Below are 12,153 nucleotides of genomic sequence, written 5' to 3' on the forward strand. Positions count from 1 at the left end.
AAATTGTAATTAGCACTGTAGTGATAGGATTCTAAATTTAGACTCTCAAATCCTGAATGCAAGAAAGCCAATAGTTGTACTCTTTACATTAAAGGATCTTCCCCAAATTTTCTTTATATTATACCATTCATGTACAGGACACCTCACAAAGAATGAGAGGTCAGGTCCCTATCTTGAGAGGCTTCCAATCTAGATACTGATTTTAGGGAAATAATAGGGGACAGGGAAGGAAATAGAGGCAGGGCGTAAACCGGGAAAGAATATGAAGTTGTCTCAGTTGCAGGCCCTTTGGGGGAAGGTGACCCTTGGTGGTTTGGGGGTGGGTGGGTGGGAATTTTGTTCCTATTTGAGCTTCTTTTTTAATCATGTATTATTTTATTGTGCCTTCACCATTTGTTCTGTTTTGTTTGATAGTTAGCTGGCTTGGCTCATCTTTGGCAAGAAAGGCAGGATATAAATATTTGAAAATAAAATGCAAAAATCAAACACAGAGAGAAAAGGCATCACATAAGTGAATGAGTGGCATCTGGCCCCCTGCTGCATAGTCATATTCTGGTTTTCTGACCTGTTCTAACTTTGAAATTCATAAATGTCCTTTGACAGGAGCCTTTAAATTGCAAAACATTTTGCCTGCTATAAAAATAAAAAACCACAGCCGAACTGACAAGCATTGCCAAAGCCTCCAATCCAGTAATGTTCAGAACGAGACCATTGAGACTTTAGACTTCATTGAAGGGGCAATAATGCAAACTCCATAAATACTACCATGAAAAACATGTCCCATTATTGGTGGTATAGCTGGAAATTTGTCCAGCACAGTTCACCCATTGGGACAAAAGAGAGAGAGAGAATGACATGCATGTATCTGTTTGGCGATACTTGCTCACAAATGTCTACGAAAACAAAAGCTTTGGCAAAGCAAGAAACTTGAGCAAATACACCCCGTAAATCTTCCCCACTGAGTCCCAGCACATCTAACATACCCACAGACACTTTTAAAGCTGAACTTTGACCAGCACGCTTTTTGAGCACCTGCAGCTCAACCATTAAATGAGAGCAGTGTTCTTTCAGAGCCCTAGGCTCATTTTTTAAATGCGAAATAATAAAACTTCGTGTAACATGATAAAAGAGTCTAGTTGCAGCACAGAGGCCCCAAGGGAGCCTGCTGTCTGTGTAGGAACTGGAAATCTGGTGGTTTCAGATGATCAGTTGGTCAACAAGAAGATATATTTCTTTTCAGATCTGGACTATGAAAAAGAAGTACGGCAAAATTAAGCTGTTAGGATGTGAGATATGAACATTTTACAGAGTTCAGAGCATGAAACAATGATTTTAGAACACTGGTATGCTCTATTTGAGAACAAAGCACATTATCAAAGTGCTTGAGTGAGTGGCACCAAATCATCCATATTCTGCCTCTATGCCTGGTCTTTGAGTGTAATGCCACAGCTGTCATAATAACTGCAAGGAATCATGGGATCAGAACGGGGAGCTCCATCAACTGTGGAGGGAGGCATTCTTGGGTGGCTCCTTCCCCTATTTGACAGGCTGGGCTACCACCAGTCATGTCAGAAGGGGAGGGCTTCATCAGGCTGCTTCTCAGTGCCAACGTCTCCTGCAGCCATTCCATACTTGGCTGTGACAGACCCCATTCCACCTGCCAAATAGGTTACAGAATGAGATTAGCTGGATGCCATGCAGGACCTGGTGGAAATTTTTGACTTCTTTCCAGATTGGCCAGAGGGAAGAGTTTTTTGCGTAATGCAGACTGGCCTTAGGATTGGGCTTTAGCCAGGTTGGCCATGACAAAGAGGATAGTGCAGGGAAGGGACAAAGAGTAGGGATCAGGTATCTGTCCTTAGGCAAGTAAGAGTCATGGCTAACCGGAACCAGTTGCCAGAAGCTGCATGGACTGGAGATGTCTGGTTGACCCCCAGACTTGAATTGGTGCACCCATCATAGAAGTTGTCTGGTTTGAGGTAGGTGAAGCAATTCAACTTCCTTGACCCCCTTTACAGTGGTTGGGGGTGAAGAAGCTGGGTGAGGTGTGAGATGACCCTAGGGTTGTTTGTCAAATGGAAGGCTTAAACAGGTCAGCTGTATCCTCCTAGTTAGATACCCACACCAAGGTGGAGGTAGAGTTTAGTTAGGACCTATTGCATTTTATAAATTGCTGCCCAGCACTGTAACTTTCAATAAATCATCACCCTGTTTTCTCCCAAGATCTCTGTCACATATGCAGTGGCGGCCCTCCCCAGCTCCTTGCCCTGGGGCAAAGGTTCATGATGGCGCCCCCCCCGCAGGCTGTCGCCACCCCCCATGCACGGATCAGCCCCCCTCCCACTCACCTGATGCTCACAGAGCCTCATGTGACCATAGGCTGTATCGGGGAAGCTTCCTGAGGCTTCCCTGGCACTATAAACTGTGCTTCTGGAAAAACAGAAGCACAGTTTCTGACCCTGTCAGGAGCCTCAGAGAGGCTTCTGTGGGGCCCTAAAGCTTGCACCTGGGACATTTGCCCCATAGAATATAATAGGAGGTCTGCCATTGCACATATGCTTGTGGGGGGGGGGATACCCTGTCTCTTGTCATACATATTCATTTTAAAAAAGGGATACATGGTGTTTCCTTTCACTATCTGCCAGTAAAATCCGTAATCTGGGAAAATAAGAGTGTTTGACATTTATATATAAAATATGTTGTAGCTTTTCCTTGTAAGTTAGATCCCCATCTCACTAATAATTTTGATCACTCTCTTCTGCACCTTGTCGCATTCACTTGAGAGAAACTGGGAAGACATGGAATAAAAATATATACACTTGGCTATACAGTATATAAATTTATAAAGTGAGAGCCAAACAAGTCTATGCATGTTTACTCAGAAGTAAGTTTCACTGAATTCAGTGGGACTTACTCTCAGGTAAATGTGTATAGGGTTGCAGTCTGAGTGTCTTCTGTGTGTACTTTTGTGGGTATCAAAACAAGGGAAGGGGCTGTGTTGAGGGGCTCCTGCAGACGTATGATGTTTATGCAGGAAAATCACAATCAGATTTTTTTGGGTGGGGTGGGGAGGGGAATCAAGAATGAAATCAAGTGAAAGGAAAGAAAAGAAAGGAAATATTTTATTTAAGGAACTAATATTGGATAGGAAGGGACGCAGGAGGGAGAGAGAGAAATAGGTCCTATGTGCGTTCTATCTTCTGGAAAGGAAAATCTAGGAAGGAAGGAAGGAAGGAAGGCCTAAAACGGGGCTGTCAAACATAAGGCCTGCAGGTTGGATGCTGTCCCTGGAAGCAATTTCTCCGAAGTGCTTATTTCTGGCCATCATCTGCTTAACCCATTTCTGCCCAGCCCACAGATGTACATGTTTGATCCCAGTTGTGTTTTGTTTTTTTAAAATTAATTTTTTAATTATTTTCCAAAATAAAAACAAACAACAAATATAAACAAATACATAACAAACACAAACTCAATACGCAACACAAAACACACACACAAAAAACATATCATTGAAGGGTGCAGGCAATCATATATCAATACATCCAATCAATCAATACATATCTTCTAATCTTGCTCCTCTTCTAGTTTAACCTCTTAATATCATTTATCTATCATATCCTGTATAATATATCATGTATACAATATATTCATCTAAATGCCCTATCTTATACATCTACAACTTCATTTTCAACCAAGCATAAAATGGTCTCCATTGCTCTATCTGTGTCGGTTTACGCTGTTGATCCAAAATCTCTGTAAGCCTATCCATTTCCGCCACAATCATTATTTTCTCTATTAATCCATCTTTCGTTGGAATTTTAATATCTTTCCGTTATCTAGCATATAAAGTCCTTGCAGCAGTTAATATCATAATAACTAAATACACATCATTTTCTTTATCTATAATATCTACGGTGATATTAAGCAAAAATAACTCTGGTTTCAGCGGTATCGTAAATCCAACAATCTCTTGTATTAGATTCCTTATCATTTTCCAGCATGCTTGCATTTTTTTTTACATGTCCACCACATATGATAATGTTTGATCCCAGTTGCGTATGTGCAACATTGGGCAGAAATGGCTTAATGGTGCCACTTCCTGCTTAATAGTGTCACTTCCGGCCCTCAGCAGGCACCATGAATACTATTCAACCCATTATGTGAAACAAGTTGGACACCCCTGGCCTAGGATGAGCTATCTGCATACCAAAGAGAGCTTTACTGGAAGAGTAAGAGGGGAAACCAGTAGCATAGCTAGAGGGAGGTCACAGCACTAAGGTTCTGCAGGTGCATGAACATGCCATGCAATGGTCCCTCCCCCTTACCTTCAGAACCATTCCGAGCACTGAGAGCAAAAAGCAGGCGACGCTTCTGTTCTGCTCTCACTGCCTGAAATGGCTCCGAAGGGGAGGGGGAGGGGACGCTTGCACGGCGCATTCAGGTGCCTGAAAACCTTAGTTTTGTGACACCCTCTAGCTATGCTACTGGGGGGAAACCTGGCTAGCTCACTTGCTGCATTGCCCCCATTAGGTGCAGAATACTCGTGCAATATTGTCGCACCGTTTTCCACATCCAAAACACGTTAAAAAGTTCAGGATATTTGAATACTGCTAACTATACTTGAACTCTAATCTAAGCTTACTTTTAATAACATGATTACACAAATTAGATGCTATATAATTCTTATGTTTTCTTAAAAAATGCCATTCGTATATTTTCTTCCACATTCTTTTGTCTGATTAGTAGGGGAATGGGGCTGGGTACCGGGACGCCTGATGGCATCTTACAAGTTTACAGGTGTTTAATTACAATTTGTCCTACCTGTGTAATCTTTCAAATGCTCATTTCCTTCTCCAATCTTCCCTACTTATGCCAACTATTGATTCTATAGTCAGAATGATGGGCCCTTCCTTGTCACCCCCAATATTATGCCCAGTCAAATAGCAATTTTTTTTTCTTCCCCTCCCTATGCTACTACTATTCCAGCAGGGAGAAGAGGCAAAGTAGTCCACACCTAGGCAGACCAAAGTGAAGAGGAAGAAAAGTCACTCGAAAGCAGGAGTGACAATTTGCCCCAAATGACCCTGTTTCTCTAGTTTTTCCTTTTTTCTCAGGTGGATCTCAGGTAAAGCTTAATCTCAGGCTATTTTTTTGGCTGCCACTGAGTTTCATCCCTTTATCAGTGAGCTCTTTCCAAGTACCAGAATTTTTCTCCCACATTTTTCAAAGTTCGGTAGTCTGGTGGCATCACAAGGCTCCATTTTCATAAATCTCAGGTTTTGGAGAGGCAACCAAATGGGCAATGCTATACAAAAGTATAGCTTTTTTTTCTCCTTTTCTTTTCTCAGAGAAGAAAGCTTAGAGGAAAAGAAGAAACTAGATGTGGACAGAAAACCATCTTGCTCCTCCCTTATCTAGCAGTGATGGTCCAGATGCTCCCTTCACAATAGGCCAGGCCAGGACTTTTCCAACTGGGGCATCACGACACCCCAGCCTACGGGTCCTGGCCCCTGCCCCATTAAGGGGCGGGGGCAGCCTGGAGGCAGGGAGGAGGCAGCGGCGCGATCCCCAGGATCGCGCCACTCAGGGGGGCTGCAGGGACTTGGGTACACGTACCCAAGTCCCTGCAGCCTCCCGGGGGTGAGGGGAGCCCGGTGTGACCTGCAGCAGGGCTCCCTGCAGCAGTGAAAGTAGCGGAGGTGGGGCGTGATTGCTCCACATCTATTTCCACTGCTGTGGGGAGCCCTGCTGCAGGTCACGCCGGGCTCCCCGCACCCTCAGGAGGCTGCAGGGGCTTGGGGATGTGTATCCAAGCCCCTGCAGCCCCCCTGAGCGGCACGATCCTGGGGATCGCGCTGCTGCCTTCTCCCACCCCTGCTGCCTCCCCCCTCCTGCCCAAGCAAAAACTTAGTGCAAACTCTCCCAGAGAGTTTGAGAACCACCGGGCCAGGCAGTTAAATTTCAGGCAGTTCGCAATCCGGGCTTCAAAGTTATGGAACAAATATTCTTGGGCAAAGACAGAGCATTACATACAAAGGACGTTTTACAGTTATTGCTTCAAATACGGTAATATCTCCCATAATGCTGCTTCCTTTAGTGCTGATTCATTACAGCACTCTTTGTCCTGATGTGATTGATAACTATTTTAGCCAATGGGAGCAGTGCATTCTGGGAGGTGCAAGGCCAATCCATACCAGCTTCCTGCTTTATTTTCACTTATGTCTCTTATAGAGCCGTTCCACAAGGGCTTAGCTTTCTGGAACGTGTTCCCTAAATTATAGAAGGTACGATTCTATTATTACTTATTTTTCCCCTTCAGACTTTAATATTGTGTTTGCTTCAGGTTTCATCACCTGCGTTTAGCTGAACGTGTTACACAGCTGAACTCTGAACATAACTGTGTTGTAATTGAACCCAAAGATGTTGCTCTTACCTTCGTATTCAGGTAACAGCACACCCTGAGGTGGACTCTGCCATTGAACTACTTCCTGCTGCTCTTTAGCCATCTGTTCTCCTATCTTTCTCTGCCATTAATCCTGAGTTTTGATCCTGTACATGTCAAGTTTGCTTGCTTCTCAGCTTGGTTTACAATTCCTGTGAGACTTGTAAATGATATCCAGTAAATAATAGTCCCTTGGTAACATTTGTCTTTTTCAAATATAAATGTACATTCATAACAAGAGAGTAGAAGGAGTTGCCCATGCAACTACAGGTACAATCTTATATCAGATGATAAAATTATAGGGAGTAAAGTCTGTTGGATTTAATGAGATTTCCTTCTGAGTTAACATGAATCAAGGCCAGACCTGCCATGAGGCCAGTTGAATCCATCACCTCAGGCAGTGGCTAGGGGAGGCAGCAAGCAAGTGGGGGGTACCCAGTCACCTATTCTCCAGCTACCACCTTCCCCAGAGGCTCTAACCAGCTGCCCGTCCTCATCTTGTGTGCTCTGAGTGCACAAGGAATTAGGATGGGAACAAAAGGGCTTATCTTTCCATGTGGAGCCTGCAGCTCCATCACTTACTGCTTCACAAGAAGCAGTGGCATGGCTGTGAGGAAGACAAAGGTAGTGAGAGGGACAGGAGGGCTCACCTTGATGTGTGGGGGCTGCAGCCCCTTGTAAAATGACTAAGAGAATTGAAAGGGAGCTGAGAGATTCCACTCCCATCAGCCTCTCTATCCCCCACTTTACAAGAAGCGGGGGGAAGTGCTATTGTGCACCACCAGGGGGGTGGGCAACAGATTATCTTGACTGCCCCTGCAAAGGACTGCCCTGTAACACAGTATTAGATGTGTTACATTGGATTATACTGCATTGACAGATAATTCAGGAAGCTATGATCTTTTCTAAGAGGCCAATCCTACCAGCCCAGAGCATGCAGCAGAACCTAGGAGAGGTAAGTAACAAACATTTTTACTCAGACCTACCCCAGGTCTTTTGCTAGTGTACGTCTGAGAAGATTCTGGAGGATGGGCCAGGCTGGGAAGGGGTATAGGATCCTGCATGCACTTGTGCAGCTGAGACCCCCGTTCTGACCTGAGCCTTCTCTTCTCCCTGCCCCAATCTGCCCACAATCCTTCTCCAGACTGTGCCTCCACTGACTTACCAGTAACAGTGGAGGCCAATGTTGCCTGCATCAGGCTTTTGGCCATTTGTGGTGGTTTGCCCAGCCTTCAGAACAGTTTTCACACTGTCACCCTGAGGCTCACAGTGGTAAATTGTGAGATCCACCATAATAAGGCCCAGAGAGGATTGGGTTGAAAGGTTGTTATCCTTACACATGGACATACATGTGTCCATACATCCTTACACATGTTATCCTTACACATACATCCTTACACATGTTATCCTTACACATGCACATACACCTGTGCATGTGTAAGCCCCACTGAATATTTTGGAAATTATGTCCGAGCAAACATGCTTAGGACTGCACCGAAACTACCTTCATACAAGCTTATAAATGATTTGCTAGTTCCAGTGTTCATGACTGTCCGTTTTGTAATTGTAAGCAACAGCTCATCTAGATGTAAACAGGGCGGTGACTTCTCTGTGTCAGACAATGAGACAGAAGCAGCAATGATCTGACATAGACTGATGTTTCTAAGGCTGCTTCTGAAATTCTCATCATTCAAATGTCTCCACCAGTTTTGGAGTTCCTAATTACTTTGTCTTGTTTCTGAAGCAGAAGTGATCCATTAGGTATCCTCACTTGTTCTGCTTTATGGTTCCAAAAGTTGTGTAAAGCACTGGGCAAGTGAAAAGTTGTTTAGAGCAGTGAGTCTTGACAAGTGAGTCTTGTGCCTTTGCTTATGCCATGTGTCATCAATGTATACGAGTACATAAAATGCTGCAAAACAAGCTACCTCAATGTGAACATATGTACAGGTGTTTGTGGGCCTAATCCTTTTGGCCTGTAGCACCAGCGCTGAGCTCCAGTGCTGGCACTACGTGTTGTAAACATGTTGTAAAAGCACATTTATGGCACTGCCAGTTTGCACTGGGCCCAGCACTGGATGGGCGCCAGCCAGAAGTTAGTGGCACCACCGGCTGGCAGTGCAGCTGTTCAGTGTGGAGGGAGATGTTCTGGGGCAGGTAGAATGGGGGGGGGCGGGAGCCTCCTCTGCCAGATCCTATCTTCTGTGTTTGGCTTAAAAGCCCAACATGGAGGTTCTCAAGTCTGCGCCAGCAAAATAGCTGATGTGTACTCGAGTAGCCCCATTGCAGGGCCTGCAACCTTATTCGAGGGAAGGGGATGAATGTTCCCTTCCCCTGAGGAGATCTTCAGTGGCCTCCGCAGGGCCACTGGGTATAGCACTTACCATTTTGGTGCCGCTGCACCCGGCGGCAGTGGAGGCCATAGGATTGGGCTGTAAGATTCCTTACCCATGGCTTTTCTTCCTCCTGATCTTTGACTATAATGGTGTGGATCACTTTGCTAACTATTTCTCTTTGGGAGGATCACTGAAATTCACTTTGAATTTTGCTTACTTGAAATGTGGGTGCCAACTCAATATCTGATCCAGCTAAAGCAATGCACTTTAAAATTTTGTTCATTTCAATAGGATGGATATGCTTATGTGTCCCACATTAATCAATGGGAACTCCTGTACTTAACTGGGTGGGCTACTGCCCCCCTCTTTGTGCTATCAATGTACATTCAAGTTTTGAATATCTGTTGTCAAAAATTATTCATTATAACTAACATCACAGAATGATTAAATTGACATGGCTCAGTTATTAAATCCCTTTCAATTAAATAATGTTCTCAGTGAACAATGCACTTGAAAAAGAAGAGAGAGAAAAGCATTCCTTCTATTCTCATTTATGAACTAATAAGCAAAGCACTTTGCATTTAAAAATCCTCAGAAGGCAACTAACCAGATTAACTGTTCTCATTGCTAGATTAGTGCTGATCAGATCATAACGGCGAAGACAAACACTCTACAAAAATAACTGGGTAATAAACACGGTTAATATCTAAAACTTAGTTGAGCTGTGTTTGGGACCAGTAGGATGTTGGTTGTTTTCCCAACAGCACCTGGCTATCTCTTTTTTGTCTAAAACTGCTGTTCCTTGGGAAATCTTGAAGCATCTGCTTGAAGGGTGAGGCTTCATGTCAGGCCTGTCTCACGGGCAGTCCATGACAATGCATTTCCCTTTCACTCTTGAATACAAGATTCTGTTCTTACGGCATTGCCACTCACAGAGTAATCCGCAACCGACTTGCCATTTTATGTACATAAAAGAGATGGGAGGAGGGTGACACTTCTAGGTATTCCTTTTGAAAGCAGAGGGGATGATTGTAGAACTCTGTAACTATTTGGCAACTTTATTTGATTGGCGGAATGGAACTGCCATTTAACTTAATACACATGGCCCTTTTTGTTTGCTTCTTTCTTTGACATTTGAGATCTCTTGAGCGTGATGATAGTGCAATAAAATTTGGCATGCATATTCAGAGCATGGTTTACATTTCAGGTTTGAAACTTAACCCCTCCTCCCTTCTTTTCAGAGAAGAGCCAGGGAAAGGGACAGCATGCTTGGTATATCTGACAGTATGACGTTCCAAACAGGAATGAAATCCAGTGATAAGCCATTCCAAAGTCTGCGTCATCCCCTTTGACAAACGGGACTGCGCATTACAGAACAGATACAGCATCAATCGTTTTATAAGATGGACATGAGTAGAGCAATGCAAAGCAGGAATGCAGCAGGTGGGAGGGGAGTGCTTGACCCTTTTCTCATCGGCTGATCACTTACAAAGTAAGAGCTGAATGAGGGGCCAATTTGTTGCTGCCTCCATCTCTACCCAGCAACCCATTAACTTGGCAATGCTTGTCGAGTGCCAAAAGTTTCAGACATTTCTATATAGGAGTTGTCTGAATCACATCCAAGAGCTTGTCCACACCACTGGCAGCAGTGACACACAGAATGCACACTCTCCAGTCGGATGTACACTCTCCAATATTTGGACTCTTGCATGCATTCTAATAATCTGATGTGAATCGACCCTCCAGACAATTAGTTCCATATGAGTGCAGCTTATTTCTGTGATCATGATCCCCATTCTTTCTATTAAAGAATGACTGCACACCCATGTGAAAATGGAATTCACAGACCAGATTCCCTCAAGAGGTTCCACAAATGCAAGGAATCCTGAGGTCAGGGCAGACACACCAATTTAATATAAGGCCAATTGCCACTGGCTCTGAGTTTCTTGCATAGTGTTCCTTCTTTGCTATTGCTTGATGTAGATACTCTTCTGGAATTGCTCCTCTTTTTTGTGCACCCCCCCCCAAAGAACACTTGAGACAATGGACATGGAAGAAAGGGCCACTCTATTAGTAGTTAAAGATAGTACAGTAGGAGGGGCTGAGACCTGCAATTGCTGTGGCAGCGAAGCACCTGTGGTGCAGAGACTGGACCATCGGAAGGCACTAGTATTGCATCTGTCTCCTGGGCTGGGCACGCACCTGACTCCAAGCCTGGTACCTTTCTCAGGTGGTGCAGCTTATCCAGGTCTACTCCATGAAGGGGGGAGGTAGCCGGACCGCTGGTAGTGCCACCTTGAGCTGCTGAGCCTCTGAGGCAGACCCTGCAATCCTGGCCAGGGACCCGTCCATGCCCCCATGTCGCTGGATCCCTGAAGACTGAAAGTGGGTATCACCCTGCCTATGCTGCCCAAAGGTGCACCCCAAAGTTCGGCTCACACCTTCTAACCCACACCTCCTGATGGCATAAGGTGACTGATGCTAGTCAGCTGAGGAAAACCCCCAACCCCCGACACTCTGGGGTAGGCGAAAAAACTGCCCACAACCAGCCAATCCTGGCAGGCAGCAAAAAATTCCTACCTGGCCCTGAACGGCAAGCATTAGAACTCAGACTGCTCTAAGGGTGGGTGTTAGACTGGGGTGGGTAGGTGGGTGTGCCCACGTGCAAAGGAGGAAGAGGGTTGGTGCCCTAAGAGCCCTCTGAGACCGCCCAGCTACCAGCCCTCCTCCAATCCCCCCACAGGGGAGGAAGCTCTCATGTTCCAGCCTTAGCCAAACAAACCCTGATCTTGCTGCTTACATTGCGCAATCGGCATAACAAAAAATCCGGCCATTTGCTGACTGTTTTGTATGTTTTTCAGCCGGCAAGTGCTTTGATGGTTATTTCATCCATAATTTTGCATTGCATATTGAAGTTCATCTAGAAGCAGGCCTGATATTAAGCAATGCTGGAACTACAGGGAAAATAGAGGGGGGCTAGCCCCTTTAGCTGTTGTGATTGCCCATGATGTAATTTAGGTGGCTACAGGAGGTCCATCATTGGCGAAAGTTGAAGGTGTTAGAAAAGGATTTAGAGCTCCCCGGTGAAGGAAACCTGAGGTAAAATCGTATCAGCAGAGACAATACAGTGTTACATCATGTTATCTGTATGTTCAGAAATTTTGTGATTATAAATATCTTGAGACTCCCTCTGAAGATCAGAGTACTGGGGGTGGGAGATACTGGTATGTAAAAGGGCTAATCTGCTTCATGAAGGTTTCCTGCCTAAAGTCAACAGTTCATATTTGGACATGCTGCAGAAGCTTCTGAGCACAGGTTATAAAAGGTAGAGAGCTGATAAGCTTGAAGTCTCAGTCTCAAGGCTAGCTGGGTCCCACG

Source organism: Tiliqua scincoides, chromosome 1, assembly GCF_035046505.1.
Source record: "Tiliqua scincoides isolate rTilSci1 chromosome 1, rTilSci1.hap2, whole genome shotgun sequence".
Taxonomy (NCBI): domain Eukaryota; kingdom Metazoa; phylum Chordata; class Lepidosauria; order Squamata; family Scincidae; genus Tiliqua; species Tiliqua scincoides.